Source organism: Taeniopygia guttata, chromosome 6 (assembly GCF_048771995.1).
Source record: "Taeniopygia guttata chromosome 6, bTaeGut7.mat, whole genome shotgun sequence".
NCBI lineage: Eukaryota > Metazoa > Chordata > Aves > Passeriformes > Estrildidae > Taeniopygia > Taeniopygia guttata.
This window is the reverse complement of record NC_133031.1, coordinates 27,623,371-27,638,378: the sequence shown is the minus strand read 5'-3', so window position 1 is coordinate 27,638,378 and position 15,008 is coordinate 27,623,371. Positions and strand designations below refer to the sequence as shown.

General features: G+C 39.4%; 1 long non-coding RNA gene across 10 annotated transcripts in view; it reads right to left on the bottom strand.

Moving 5' to 3' along the window:
* The window catches only part of LOC115495811 (uncharacterized), a 56,647-nt gene that overhangs the window by 19,027 nt on the left and 22,612 nt on the right, over window positions 1-15,008 (bottom strand). For 7 of the 10 annotated variants that reach the window (XR_012056748.1, XR_012056744.1, XR_012056746.1 and 4 more), the window contains 2 exons: window positions 10,416-14,201; window positions 3,478-3,572 (listed from right to left, as the gene is read on the bottom strand). This is a non-coding gene — a long non-coding RNA (uncharacterized lncRNA). The remainder of the gene's footprint in view (window positions 1-3,477; window positions 3,573-10,415; window positions 14,202-15,008) is intronic. The other 3 variants (XR_012056750.1, XR_012056747.1, XR_012056751.1) reach the window with 3 other exon arrangements.

Genomic DNA, 15,008 nt, shown 5'->3' with positions numbered 1-15,008 from the left:
TTCTGGGGAGCTGACAAACATCCCCAGCCCAGCAGGAGTCCCTTTCTGAAGGAAGGGAGAGCAGCAGGGAGTGCAGGCTGCAGCAAGGCTGCCTTCAGGAAGCTCATGCCATCAGCTGCTGGCACGTGATGTCTGTAAGTGAGCTGGGATGTTGGCAATGGGTGTTTCTGTATCTCACAGTCAGCAAAATAAGTGGGGTTTGGAGTAGGTCTGAACCTCCTTGCATGAGGCACATAGTGATTTTGGGAATTTTATTAAATATTTCAGGTATCCCACTCACAAGCAAAATTTGTACCTTAAATCCCGTTTGTCTCTCAGCCACATGCAATTCTTGCAGATTTCAGGACTGCAATTCTGAGTGCTGGTGGAAAAAAACTTGGCTTACAGAACAATAACACCACCATTCAGTGGTAAATCATCACAAGAGGCTGACATGACCCTTCACTGGGTCATGGGTCTGAAATAATTCATTAAACATTTCTCACTGTTCACTCAAATTAACAAAAGAATGGGAGAATGTAGAGGCTGAAGTTAACAAAATCTGAAATCATTCTTGTAGTATAGACCCAGATCCACAGTAATGTAGGCACTTGGCTCTGATGAAATCATCTCTGTGATGTTAACTGTGATGGACCAATCTCTAGAGTTATGCTATCATGTCTAACATTAACTCCTACACCTCTCCGTGTGCAAACTGAAAGCCATGCTAGGGAAATAAAAAATTCCCCTGTGGACTATAATGATAACAAACAAAAGAGATTGGCCCTGAGGCACTTGCCCCTCCAAATGACTGCCCATTTGAAGTACTGTATTGACAGAGTTCCCTCATTCCCCACTTAGAAACCTCAGGTCAGACCTTATTTTAGAAGGTGAATTGGAGGTTGTTTTAAAAGGTGAGCTCTGACATGACTTTATTTTCTGAAGCCTGAGAAAAGACAGGTTTGCAAACACTGCCATAGTGCTCTCTTAAGCAGAGACAGCTCTTTTGTTTCCCAAAAGCATAATGTGGTAGGTCTCCCTGAATGCAAGTTAAAACAGAAATCTAAACTAGCTGAGAGAAGAAATTGCATTAGTGTAATTAGAAGTGTTCAGAAATCCTTTTCTGGTTCTCTAGGTACATGAGAGGACAGAGTAGGAAACAGAAAGCAGGAACAGAAGGGTGTTCAGCTTCTGGGTAATATGCTACATTGTTCCCTGAATAAGACAAAGGTGGAAGATGCTGCTTTGCAAGGCAGCAGAGGAAAGCAGTGGCATGAATTTCCCTCCCCCAGATATTTAATTGCACACCAGCAAGAGCTAACTCAGCCAGTTCTCAAAATAGTACAACTCTAAAGACTTACATACAGAGGGCATCTATCTCCTTAATATCACACCCTTGGAGATGGAAATTATTTGATTTTTTTTCATTTAAATTCCTTTCAAGGGGAATGTTGCCAGCTCCCATAGACCTAGTGTTTACTGAGAAATTAAAGTTGTCATTTTTAGTCTCTCAGATGTCAGTGAAAGTTAAGGAAAAGGCTGGTTTGTTTACATTCTTAGCATGATGGTGGAGAGTAGCCAGCATTTAAAAGTTCATCTTTCCTACTCTTTCTCACATTGCATGATGAAAATAGAAATAAAATCAATTTATCTCCAGGAAGATATGTAAGATTTTGTCAAATGAGCAAAGAACCCAGGTCATTTAGATATCCTCAGTGACTGCTGGTGACAGCAAAAATTCATGAAGAATGCATGTGCTTTGAGCATATCCAGAGAGAGATGAGTCCATCCATTTAGTAATTGTGCTTTACAGTCTGCTGGAGCATGAACTGCCCTATGCAGTGTCACAGAGACAAATCCCTGCATAACCTCTACTGGATTATGCCAAGACATTTGAACATTGGAAACCCCAGCACAGACCATCAGCTCTCAAAGACTGGCATAAGGGAAGGCCTCTCTGAGCCTCAGAGACTGGCTAAATGCAGCCCTGCAACCCAAGGAAGCACCTGCCCATCCTTTTTGCAGTCGTGTCACCTGCATGCCGGGCTCCAGCTTAGATAATTTAACTGAATAAATATTTCATCAACCATTTTTCTTAGAGGAGGGGTGACCTGTCCCCGCTCACAGGGAGGGCAGTGAAATATGACAGCGATCTAAGAAATGCAATTCTCTAGAAGTTGGGGTGGGAGAGGGCACTAGTGGATAGATTAAGAAGCCCATTAAGTCCTTATTCTGAATTTTAACTCCCCTTTAAAAAAATACCTTCAGAAGCTACTTTTTAAGTCACTTAAAGGAAGAAGTTGCAAAAGAAAAGCAAGACTGAAAGTGTTGTATTATTCTGAAGGAATATTGGTAATTTTTGGTTCATTAATGCCTTATATTTTGAAGGACTGCTAAGTCTTTGAGAGCTGAGGTACAACCTGTGCACCAGAATCCTTTCATCGGCTAACCCAATGCAACTTTTTGACTGCATTCATCTACTACAAATGAGGCTTTAGGCTTAAAAGTAAGTAAAATTATTATCCATCATGGAAACTCCAATCAGGAGTCTATAGACACAATCCCCCTGTGTTGATGGCTTTTATAGCAATCCAAAGACACCCAGGTGTGAGACATTACTGTTCTATGTCCAGAAATTATTAAGAAACTATAGGATTCATCAGAAAAAAAAAAAAAAAAAAAAAAAAAAAAAAAAAAAAGAAATGTTGTTTGCTGAACTGTAACAATTCAAGCTGTTTAACTTCCATCCAGAATCTTTCTTGGAGATCTGCCAGAATCTCTTGGTATCACAGTTACTCAAAATGTTTGGGTAGAGGAAAAGATGCAGATAGTCCTTGCTTACAATATAAACAATATATGTTTTGTAAGCAAGGTTTCCTCATGATGATTGAAAGTTTAAACTAAGAGAAGAAACAGATGCAACAGATATAAACATTATATATTTTAGAGGCTGAGCTATCCTGCGTTCATGCTGCCTTGTGCACTGGAGTCACTGTGATGAGATTGAAGGGTTTTCTTTTGCAAAGAAAAGATCCTGATCCAAGCAATGAGGAAAGTGAAGGCTGAAGCAGCAATTATCTTCTAGGGTAGTAGGTTTTTAGTTGCCTGGCAAATTGCAACATCCTCCCATCAAAGTGCATCCATGGGGAGAGATTTTCATGCAGTGCTTTCACATTCTACCTACATTGTCCCTGTCTGGCTTTACCAGTAACTCCTGAATTAACTATTTTTATGAAACTCAGAGAAACTCCATTTAAAATGGGACCCTGATTTATCTTTACTCCACCCTTCTGCTGTGCTTCTGGATTCGGGGATGATTTGGTTGTCTTGATATCAACAAACAGTTTTGGATAAAACACGTTTCTCATTTTCATAAATAAGGATTTCCACAGATCTGAAAATAGTTAGCTAATCAAAGTCCTTATTCAGGCATACTTGCTTGCTTGAACTGTATGTTGAGTACTCAGTTATATACCTTGCACATACATATATTGATACCTTTGCAGTCTTGGTCCCATGATGATCCTCCCCAGTTTTGCTGGTCAAGCCCATTGTGAAATAGAGAAAAAATGTGGCAGAAGGAGTTCTCTCTTCTGCAGAAAGAGAACAGTAGAGAAAAATAGAGAAGGTTACAGCTGTGTCAGTAAAACTGAATACTACATTTCCAAAACTTGTTCACTATGGCCATTTACACAGGACTGACTCCTTGCATAAAACATGAAGCTATCCCTGCAACAGACTTTTGTCATAACATGGATATAGACAAAAACAAACTTATCTACTTGATCACTAGCAGAGTTTTGTTTCAGCATAAAGATTGAAAGAATGCGGATCTCTTCACTGGGAACAAGGGACTGTTTTGATCACTGGGTTGGTTTTCTTAACAATAACAGTTTAAAAATTATATTTCATTATAAGTAATTTATATTATTATATATCATAATATATAGAACATATAAATAATATTTAATAATATGTATTATTAATGTATTATATTATATTATATTATATTATATTATATTATATTATATTATATTATATTATATTATATTATATTATATTATATTATATTATATTATATTATATTATATTATATTATATTATATTATATTATATTATATTATATTATATTATATTATATTATATCATATTTGCTGTTGTTGTTACCATTATTAGTAGTGGTGGTGGTTGCTAGTTTTTTTCTTTTCTCCTTTTTAAGTGAAAATGCATCAGGAAAAAGCAAAGGTATGGAAAGACACAAAACAAGGGTCTGGTGAATGTTCTGCTTTCTTCCACCCATGATAAACAGGCAAGTTTACTGTGCAGGCTTTGCTGAGTGAGAACCAAACAGCTTTGGAGTCTTGTGTGTAGTTCAGTGGTTCATCCAGGCTGTGGTGATCTGTACAGGCTCATGTTGCCTTGTCGAGTTTGGGATTTGTACTTCACACCAGTGCTGCACCAAGACTCTTTGGAAACTCTGCCTATACAAATAATTCAGAGCAACAGTCCCTGTCCCTGGTTCTAGATCCTCTGGGAGGTCTTTGGGAACATTTTTGCTGATGTCTGTGGGAGCAGGATCACGTCCTGTGACCTTACCAAGTTTCCTATGCTTCTCATTCTCCCCTCATTTAAAAACCACTTATGAGATTTAACTCAAACTTTCCAAATAATTTCACTTTTAAATATAACCAAGCCTGGGAAAATTTCTTTTTACAATGGGAAATTTGGAAAAGTTTTATCTCTGCAGAAAAAAATACTGAAACAAGACAGTATAATGCAAGCTGTTATAAACCTTCACTCTTGTGTTTCTGTTAGAAACTGTTGTAATGACAAAAAACAAAACCAGTGAATTATTGGAAAGAGATACTTCCAGATACGAAGCGAGACATTAAAATGAAGTAATTTCTATTTTTCATGGGTTGGGATTTGTGAAGCAAGAATATACATTTGTTAGACTGGTGGGAAAGGATTTTGACTGGCTGTGGTGAGATGTATGCACAGCACACAGGTACCTAGGAACAGAAGGAACATGAAAGGTTTTTTCCATTGCAATGCATCTTGCTTGAATAGGCAGCTGGCAGCACGCTGCTACATTTCTAGGGCCATTGGTTGGGCACAAGGTAAAATGAAAGCCCCGTTTTTGATCTCCAAACACTAAGATGTTCATGTTCTTAGGGCACAACACTTTGACTAACATAAATAGCCTTGGAGATAACAGTCAGTGTTTCATCTCCACCTGGGGAAATTCAAAGCTTATTTGAAGAGTTTTTTTTTATTTTCTTTTGTTCTACTTTCAGGAGAAGGACCCAATTCTGCTGTGGCATTTATTTAATATAACTGGTTTTAAGTGACTTCCTGCAGTTTTCATGTTTGAGATTTTCATGTAGAGCCTTTTATTCTCTTTGTCAGCATGAGAAAATAAAAATCATTAGATTTAGAATTCTAAATGAGAAGATACATCAAGGAGAAAATAGGCCACTTGTCTAAAGAAAAAGGATGTGATACTTACGCTCTTGGAAGGACTGGAAAAAAAATAAAAACATTCCTCATACACAAACCCTTTAAGGCATTATGAATAGATCTTTAAAAATTCATATGAATTGAATTCAGACTTTCAAATTCCAGCCTGAGGTGACTTGGATTTCTTTGTTAAGTACATTTAAACAAAACTCTTTTTATGTTCTCCTAAACTAACAAGAATGAGGAAAAAAAAAATTAGAAATGTGAAATTGCTAATTCCTTTGACCCTAAAGGTCTTCAAATCTGTTTTTAAAGAAAATCTATCTATTAGTCTTCTCCAAAATTGCAGATTGAGAAAATTAAGGAGCTACAAGAACAGTGGCTTTGTACAAATGGATGATCTCATTATTTTTTTTCTTGTTGACTTGGACTTTCTTTTCCTCCAGGACGAAGTAGAATGAAAGGAACTGAAGCTGTTCTTCTGGTCCTGTGAGCTCTCTTTCCCTGGGTTCTCACCGTGCCTAGAGGGAATTTTGCACACTGGCTGCAGGCCATTGGAAAGTCCTGGGGCCCCCAGGCAGTGAGGGTACCCCCTCCTGCTCCACACAGCTGTGGTGGGATGGGGAGTGGGGTGACAATCACAAACTCCTGCGCTCATATTTCCAAGCTACCAACACAGGCACTGAGTTCTGCTCCATCTGTCCCATCAAAGCTGCAAGCCTTCCCCTCTCCAAATAACCAGCAGAACACTTTGACATGCTGCAGCAATGTGTGAACAGCAAATTCTCCAAAGGACTCCAAGGGTCTGCCCATCATCTCAACGTGATTGCTGCAGTCTAATCTCAGCCTGCATTCTTCTGTCCAGGAGGAAAACTTTATGATGGGACATCCTGACCAGAGAAGTTATGTCACCTAATTTTGAATGTCAAAGATAAATTGTTGCTCCAGTCCTGTACTTCAGCACAATGTGATAGCCAAAATCCAGAGCTCTGAGATAAAGAAAGGAGACACGGTGCCTGAAGAAGGTGATTTCTCTCAAATCTTGTTCTGCCTGCATCTCTCCATTAGCTACTGGATCATACACATCAGAGGGGCAGACCCAAAACAGACCCGATCTGGCTCAGAATTAGAAGCCAGTGGTTCAAGGGTCTCCACAAAGCTCATTCCCAGAGGGAACTGGAAATCTAGCAGCAATTAGCCTTCTGCTTCAAATCAAGAAGGAATGGTGACTTTGATGGGATTACAGCTGGATTCAATTAAAATGTTTTCTGAATCTGATATTGTCCCTCCTTTTGCTACATACCAAGATGTCCACTGAATACCACTAGCCCTGGATCCTTTCTGGACACTTTTCTCAGCTGGAGCCAAGGCCTGGCAGTAGAAATGCAAGACAATTTGTTTTCAACTAATGGATATTATCAGTTGAATTGGTTGTTGTTATTATAGGACTTTTTGTAAATTGCTGAAAGTATTTGACTTGAAATTCTAGAATATTGCTTAAGGGCTTTTTATCAGTCCTTTTTTATCCTAGTTCTTAAAAGCTTTCAAAAAATTTTGCATTTTAGATGACTCAAAAAAAAATTACTTTCTCCTACCAGATGTATAAAAAAAAGATTCTTATGTAGTCCTTCTTCTGTGTTTAACTGTATTATTTTTATTTATCTTCTTAAGAGTAAAATAAAGAGTATTTTTAAAAATATATATTAATATAAGTGTCTGCTTGCATGGAGGTAGAACTTAAAGCCAAACAGTATTTAGTAACCAAAACTCTTTTTGCTGCTATTTTGTATGTGTCAGTTACAAATTCTTGATGAAAGAGCATAAGAAACTAGAAATGGAGACAGTGAGAGTCTTTCTGGCATCTCATCCCCAGAGTTTCTGTTACAGCTTTCTGTGGGAATATATACAGAGAGATGAACAAATCTGTGCTTCATTCTGTCACCATCCATTGGGAAACCTCTGCACTAATTTAAAAGCCTCAGAGAGGTTCAGAAGACTGGAAGGAAATCTTTGGAGGGATTTTCTCAGATGTGCAGCGAAGCTATTTTATCATACCAAGAAATGCACGCTGCTTTATATTTGATGTCTTGAATATTAAAGATACACACATTACAGGCAGTTTGTTCATAGTGTGATGACACACACACACATTTTTTCTGCTTGAGCAGAAGATTTTTATATTAAAGATGCATTTTATGTGGATTACAAGCAAAATTTACTTTCTCTTAATCATAAAGTTCAACCAGAAGTCGAAATGTTTTAAAACTTGACAAGTTTCAAAAGTACTAATGAAGAAACAGTGCCAAAACTATGAAAAGTAGTAATTATTTAAGCCACACATTGCACAAAATTTCTAAGCTAAACTGTAACAAAAAAGAACTAATTCAAAATAAAGAAATTGCTGGTCTTAAGGTGAAAGTTAATATAAAAAGATTACTGTCATATTACTTCAATATATAATAACCAATCCGTATTTATGGATTAACTATTTTAGACACTGAAAGAAGATGTCTGATATTAAATTGAAAATAGAAAAATAGATCAGGGAAAGTGTCTGAGAAAATATTTCTGAATAATTAACTAATTTTAGATTGCCCCAAAATGCCTCTTATTTTGCCAGTATTGTTGTTTGTTGTTGTTGCTTTTTTTTTCCTTTAGTGCTTTCCACTCAATTTGTGTTAAACCCATACATGAAGACTTCTGAGAGGAAGTGTTATTGGTCCATTTTAGGATGGAATTAATAAAGCTATGGAGCTGCCATTTTGGGGACCCTAGAAGACTAGCAGTTATTTCTCCCTAAATGCTGATGGTAATTTAGGTCTCCCACTCCTTTATGAGCCACCTCTGGAGGAGCAGCATTCCCATCATGTGCACAAACCCTGCACACACAAGTAACTGTGAGAAAGCAGCATCTGCCAGCTCCAAATGGTTTGCAAGTGTGAGGATGTTATTTGTCTGGGTAAGTGCAATTGAGGGAGTGCAGGTGCACTTTATGTTTACTTATATTCATGCAGTACAATTGCACAACACCAGGGACCCTGTCTCATTACAGTAATGAAGTTATTACATTTGACAACAATTGTTGAACAAAGTTTGTGACCCAAGACCAGATGTACAGACAAATGGAAATACCCAGGTCCTCCAAGACATCTCTGAGGTGCTGCCTAACACAGAGATTTCTCATTCCTGTTTGTTTTAAAATCCTCAGAAGTGAAGATCTGAAATGTCTCTAAATGCTGGTTCAGGTCATGTGAGCTGCTGAATACATGAGCAGAACCAGCACATTCCTCCCCAACCCAGAGCACTGGCTCAGGGCAGGACTCCCATCTGGGGCACCTCACCCAAGCTTTCCCATTTCTCATCAAGAGTCAGGCTCAAACCCTGGCTACATTCAGGCAGGGTGGGATGCTGGATCTGGGCCTGGGTGCTTTTGTATTCCTGGACAAGGGTACAGGGTGAGAAGAGCTGTCCTCTTTTCTTTCATTTCACATGAGAAGAGATGGCATTCAGACAATTCCCTTCCATGAGCTACACGTGCTAAATAGGATGTGAGCTCCTTCTTAGCCACACATCTGAGCTGCTGGCAGATAAAATTAAGTCCACATTTACCCACTCAGTGTTTCTACCAGCAAACAGCAGTTGCAAACAGGGTGTGGGTCTGTAACTCTCATTTTTTCCTTACACATTTTACAGACAATTGGGTGCCTAATTCAGGAAGCTAGAAGTACACGAATAAGGTTAAACAAATTAACTTATGGGGTCCTACCTACAGATCATTTGCTGCTTTCCTGATGTTCTAGAAGCACCAGAATTAGCCTGTCAGAACTGATTTTAGAGCAGGAGCTCTGGAGTTCAACTACAACACCTGCCTGTAATCACAGCACTTTGCTGTGCTCATCATGCTCTCATTACTAGAGCCAAAAAGTCTGCACTTGACAAGGCCCATCAGCTGCCCTGTTAAGCCAAGATCCCTGCAGAAGACCTGTTCAGAGTGATGTCAAGTAGTGGCCTCAGACAGAACCACAATATTCTGGGTTCTTTAATTCCTACCCCATAAAACATCATTTTCCAAGAGAACTGCATGTCCAAGATAGTGCTCAGCCTTCTGAAAAAAGGTCTTAATGAGAAAACCAAGAGTCCCTTCAGTGGAATTACATTTGAAAATGGAAGCACAGCAAGGCAATTTGCCTCAGTAACTAATTTCTGATGTCTGTGACTAGAAGCATCAATACTTTAGCAGCCACTGCTTTAGATAATTGGAAATTAGGATGATTCTTTCACAGAAACTGGTGTAAAGGCTGACTCAGCCTGGATTTCCACACTGTGGGTTCCTTTTTAGTGTCAAAATGAAAAGACTTGTGGAAGGATTTTCTACCCATGAATCAGAGGAAATAATTCATTATTGCGTTCAACCCAGAAAAAAAATCTATTGCAAAAGAGGTAGGAGACTGTGTTTAATCTGAGCAAAGGTTGCTCAAAGTTTGTTTAAAAAAAGAGAAGCTTAAAATGTTCTGGCCCTTTCAACCATTAAAAATTCATTAGTGTTGCCAAGGTAGCCTGAAAACTTCAGGGTGCACAGTGTCTTAATTTGGTTATGTCTGCACACTTTTGGCAAGCTATGTTATCTCTTAGCAACCTGCTCTGTTATCATTTATTATCATTTCACAGAGTGGAAAGCACTGCATACACTGGCAATGTCTGAAGAAGTGTGAGTGATACTTTTCAGAGGATATATGAACTTTTCCATCAGATTTTAGTACATGGAAGCTCAAATCCTTATGCTTCCCTAGGACTTTGATAGAGAGGCTGAGAAAGCTTGTAAACCACAGACTATTTCCTTCTTAAAAAGAACTCCCTTAGCAGAATAAATGATTATTATTACTATGCAGGTAATCAGCAGCATAGCCTCCAAGGAAACCACAATGTCAGACAATACTTTCAAGGTACTTTAAAACTGACACACTTACAGCTCTTACCTTTTTGAGGCAGTAGAGCAGAACTGCAGACATGGCTAGGTAGCAGTTTCTCTTCTTGGAAGTATTCAAGGCTGCAACAGAGGAAGTTTTTCTTCTTTGTGCAGCTTTCTTCCTCCACTTTGTGGCTGTGACAATGCCAGCAAATCTCCTGCACAGAGGGAGGCCTGGAGAAGCTGGGTCCAGAGTGTTCCCACTCACCTAAATCCAAGGCTGTGTTCCTGGGTATTTCAGTGAACTCTCAAAGCAGCCTCAACAAAGAGTGATGGGAACCATCAGTACTGTTCCCTCTGTTCTCCTTTTCCACTACTTTATTATTCACCTCTACCTTACACCAAGATTTGCAGATTTGCAGTTTGGCCTGGGGGACTCTGTTTTGCTGCCTTGCAAGTTAATGAAATTTTGCACATTGGCAGTTTTCCTCTTTGGGCTGCTGAGACCTGTAATACACAAACACAGATTTACCCGGGGGGAGGAAGCAGCCAGAGGTCAGTGTCCTCCACACTCACTCTCCTTGCAGCACCATCTGCTTCAAGTCCCATCACAAGCAAAGGGCTGTGCAGATAAATAGTCACTTTTGTCAATATTGAAGGGACCCCACACTAGCACAGGTGTCCCCGTACATACTGAGGAGCTAGAGCAAAGCATATCCTTCCAACACGAATCTGCATGGTCCAGTTTAGAATCAGGGGTCTTTTCTTATCATCCCAATTGCTCCCTGAATTTTGTTTTGCTGGCATTTCACAGAAGACACCTTGATTATCATTGGCGTTTCAAATGTACAACAAATGGTGTTGCAAAATACTCAAGAATAAATCACTCTCCACATACAAATGTCATAAAATTGAACAAGTCATCTGAATAACAATTTGCACTAAAAATAATTTTCTACTCTTTCTTTTATGAGCATTATCTGCATGACTGTCTGTAGATACACATTTAAAGTAAATATTATTAAATGATTTCTCATTTCTTTATACAGCATTATCTTTTCTATCTGAAATGAAATCACTGTGTTTTCCCTTCATAATTTCCCCCTTCTCTTGTGATCAAGAGAGAGATGAGAGCATCTAAGAGAATTTGCTTAATTGTAGGTTTAACTCCAGCAATTTTTCAATCTGTCTGCCTCCATTTTAATATTTATAAAACATTAGCCATGGTAGACTGTAGATTCAGTTCACGCATTTTTGGACCCTATATATTTCAAATTAAGGAAAACAATAAACAAAAATATTATTCCTTCAACAGTTTGTTTTTTGAAACTATGCTTTTGCTAGCTGTCACAAAAGCAATACTCCCACAGAAGCTGAAGTAGGAGAAACAAGACATAATACTCTACCAAGCAGAACACAAGGGCAGTGGATGTTACCACTGCCAAGCAGAGCAGATACTTTTTGCAGAGAAATGTAGGTGCTGCAGGACCCTGATGTTGTGGTGATGAGAGCAGAACTTGCTGTAGTAATGCTGATAAAATATACTGAGAACATCAGTAATTTTTTTTTATTCATACAGGATGACCTCCAGAACATCCGTGCAGGGTTTTAAAGCTCACTGAAAAGCTCTGAAATCAATGACCACTGCATCAAGCTGAGGGCTGGTCATTCTCAGTGAATGGGCTATTGCAGAGAAATTTCACTCCAACCTGGCTGATGGCTCTCGTGGTTCTGTGTAAGTTACTTCCAGTGGCTCCTGGCTGCCAGGACCTGGTCTCAGGAGCAGTCCTGTCTTCATGCACTGCTGTCTGTATTCTCCTCCTGAATCCCAGCTTTCTGGACCATTTTGGCAATGCTCCTTAGCATGTAATTATTTTCCCAAAACTAAGAAAATGAGCAAATCCTACTGAATTTCAGCACTGTAACCCTGTATTTTCTGGTCTTCCTCCTAAATCATAAGGAAGAAATTCTTTATGATAAGAGTCATTAGGTTTCCCAGATGGTAGATGCCCCATCCATGGAAACTTCCAGGTCAGGATGGACAGGGCTGTGAGCAATCTGATCTGGCTGAAGAAGCTCCTGTTTACTGCAGGGGGGTGGGACTGGATGGCCTTTAAAGGTTCCTTCCAACCCAAAGTATTCTGTGATTGTCTGGCATGCTCCTTTGGGTGTCCCAAAGGCTACATCCTCTGGTCTAAATGAACACGCATTCCATGTGCACTGCAGCATTTCATTAATCCAGCAGGGATGGAGGACGGGCCAAGCTCCATGTGGGAGTTATAAAGTTATGCTCAAGGGAATATGGCAAGATTCAGATTTACAGCAATGTTCTCAGTGTTCTTCAAGCTTTGCAAAAGCAGGATTCACTGTTTTATTTTGCAAGGAGATGCTGAACAAAATCAGGCTTTTATCTGAAATTTTATATTGAAGCATCTTTATTGCATCTCTACAAAACAGTAAAAGAGTGAACGGACAGATGTCCTAATAATAGCTTGATTTGAAGTGCAAAGTGGGTTGAAGTACTCAGCATGCCATCTTCTAATCAGGAATGAAGGTTTTAATGCAAGGCTTCCTGACAATCACAATTTTGTAATGCTTACATAAATGGCTCTGTAGATGTGTGTATGTTTTTTTAATTTACTGCGTGGGTAAAGGAATGTATTTCCTGGTGATGCAAAATAGGGTCTGAATACAAATGCAGCAAGGGCTTTCTGCCCCTGTGAAAAAATTTGGGTGATCATATCAGAAAGCCCCCTCATTTACAGAAATATCTTGTCGTCTGGAGCACTCCAGCACTCCATCTGCCTACACCCTGAAGTAACCTCCTTGCACCTTGAACTGTTAGGGACAGCTCATGTAAAGGATCCCATTTCACGTTACCTTTAACTTTGTGCCCTCAGGAGACAGTCAGAGGCACAGAAAGGATACACAGATTAGGCAGATATTCTTCATCTCACCTTTATACACAACTTTCTCTTCTCCACCCCTATCTAGATAATTGGAAGTTATCTAGAAAGTTATTGAAAGAACATAGCCAAAACAAGAAATTATTTATGTTTCTTCCCTCAGCCACGCTGCTGAGCTACACTGCCAGGCCTCTCAAACTTCTGAAAAATTAGAAAAAAGAAAAAAATTGCTCTTCATTACATTGTGCCAATGGAACAATCAATAACAATAAGGAAAATAGGATAGATATTGCATCCCAAAGTATTTTCAAGCTCCATTTCTGATAGGTAGATCAAAGACCATTCCAGAAATCCTGTCCACCTTAATTCACTAATATTCTAGAAGTCCTCTAGAAGGATGAAAGGAGCAAGATACATGTCAGATGGTCTTACCACTAAAGTAAATCAAGAAAAATCTGTGGCAGCTCCACAATACTTCTGGTTAATGTTTAGTCAGGAGGAGAAGTCTGGCTGCAGGGTCTTTGATCCATGAATATATTTGCAGTAATTGGGGTCATGGCAATTCCTGTAGCTAATGCAATTTAAAAGGCCAAAGTCAGTAACCCCTGAGTAATTTGGGCTGTTAGTGGGCAAATGACACGCTTTGGAGCAATGTCATCATATCAATTATGTGAGGTGAAATCTAGAGGTGAATATTTGTAGGAACAAATAAGAGCTCAATCAAAACTTGGGATAAACCATTACAAGCTTAGTCCAAAATCCCAGATCTGGTCAGTTTATTGCTCACCAGTCACTTGAGTTCAGGGAGAAGCCCTTGCAGAAGTCACTCCAAGCCACAAAGTGAAGCCACATGGCAGCAGCGGCACCATTTCTGCCAGCATGAGATGGAAAGGAGACTGCTGCTAACCCAAACCGCTCCTCCACGGGGGAAAGGTTGGTTTTGGTGAAGTCTGGAAGGAGAAGGAAAGAAGGAAGCACCACATTTTGTCCCAAACTAATGCACCAGTTCAGGATGTCCCCCCTGGGCGCAAAGTTGCACTTCAACCCTTCCAAAAGAGTAATTGCAAGAGTAACCAGGACAAGGTGTACAGCACCAATATCTTACCTTCAGATCTGTGCTGAAGGACATGCTGCATAGAAGAGCAACAAAATAATCCAAAATAATCCTGCCAAAGAACAATTGTGCCCCCAAAAACATAGTTCTACAAAGAAAATAATCATGCTTTCATTAAGAGATTAAATCAATCCAGCCCAGCAAGGCACTATCAATATGAAATAGCATACATTCCCATCATTCCCATCCACAGACCCTGTTTTCCTAAATATTTGCAAATAGATCAAATGGTGCCAGAGCCCCTTTCTTAGATTACAAAAAAAAAGTCACCTTTTTTCAGGGATTAATTATTAACTATACTAAGGAGAAATTGCAGCAGCCAACAATTATCTTATTCTCCGAAGTCCTATTCACAGTGAAGATGATATTGTATGGAAATTTATCCTGCATAATTATCACCATATGCTGTCTCAAAGGGTTCCAATGCACTTTAGAAATAGCACAATACTGGCTCAGGTACGAGCCAAACCATGTCCTCTCTGCATCTGCAGAGAAATCACCGTGGCTTTTCCTCACTGTTCAGATACAGTCCTGGCTGGAAGTGGTCTGGAGCACTGGCAAGGAGACAGGGCCATGTTTCCTGCAGAGGACCATTGCTCCAGGGCCCTGATGCACTTGGAGCCTGCAGAACTCTCTGCTTGCA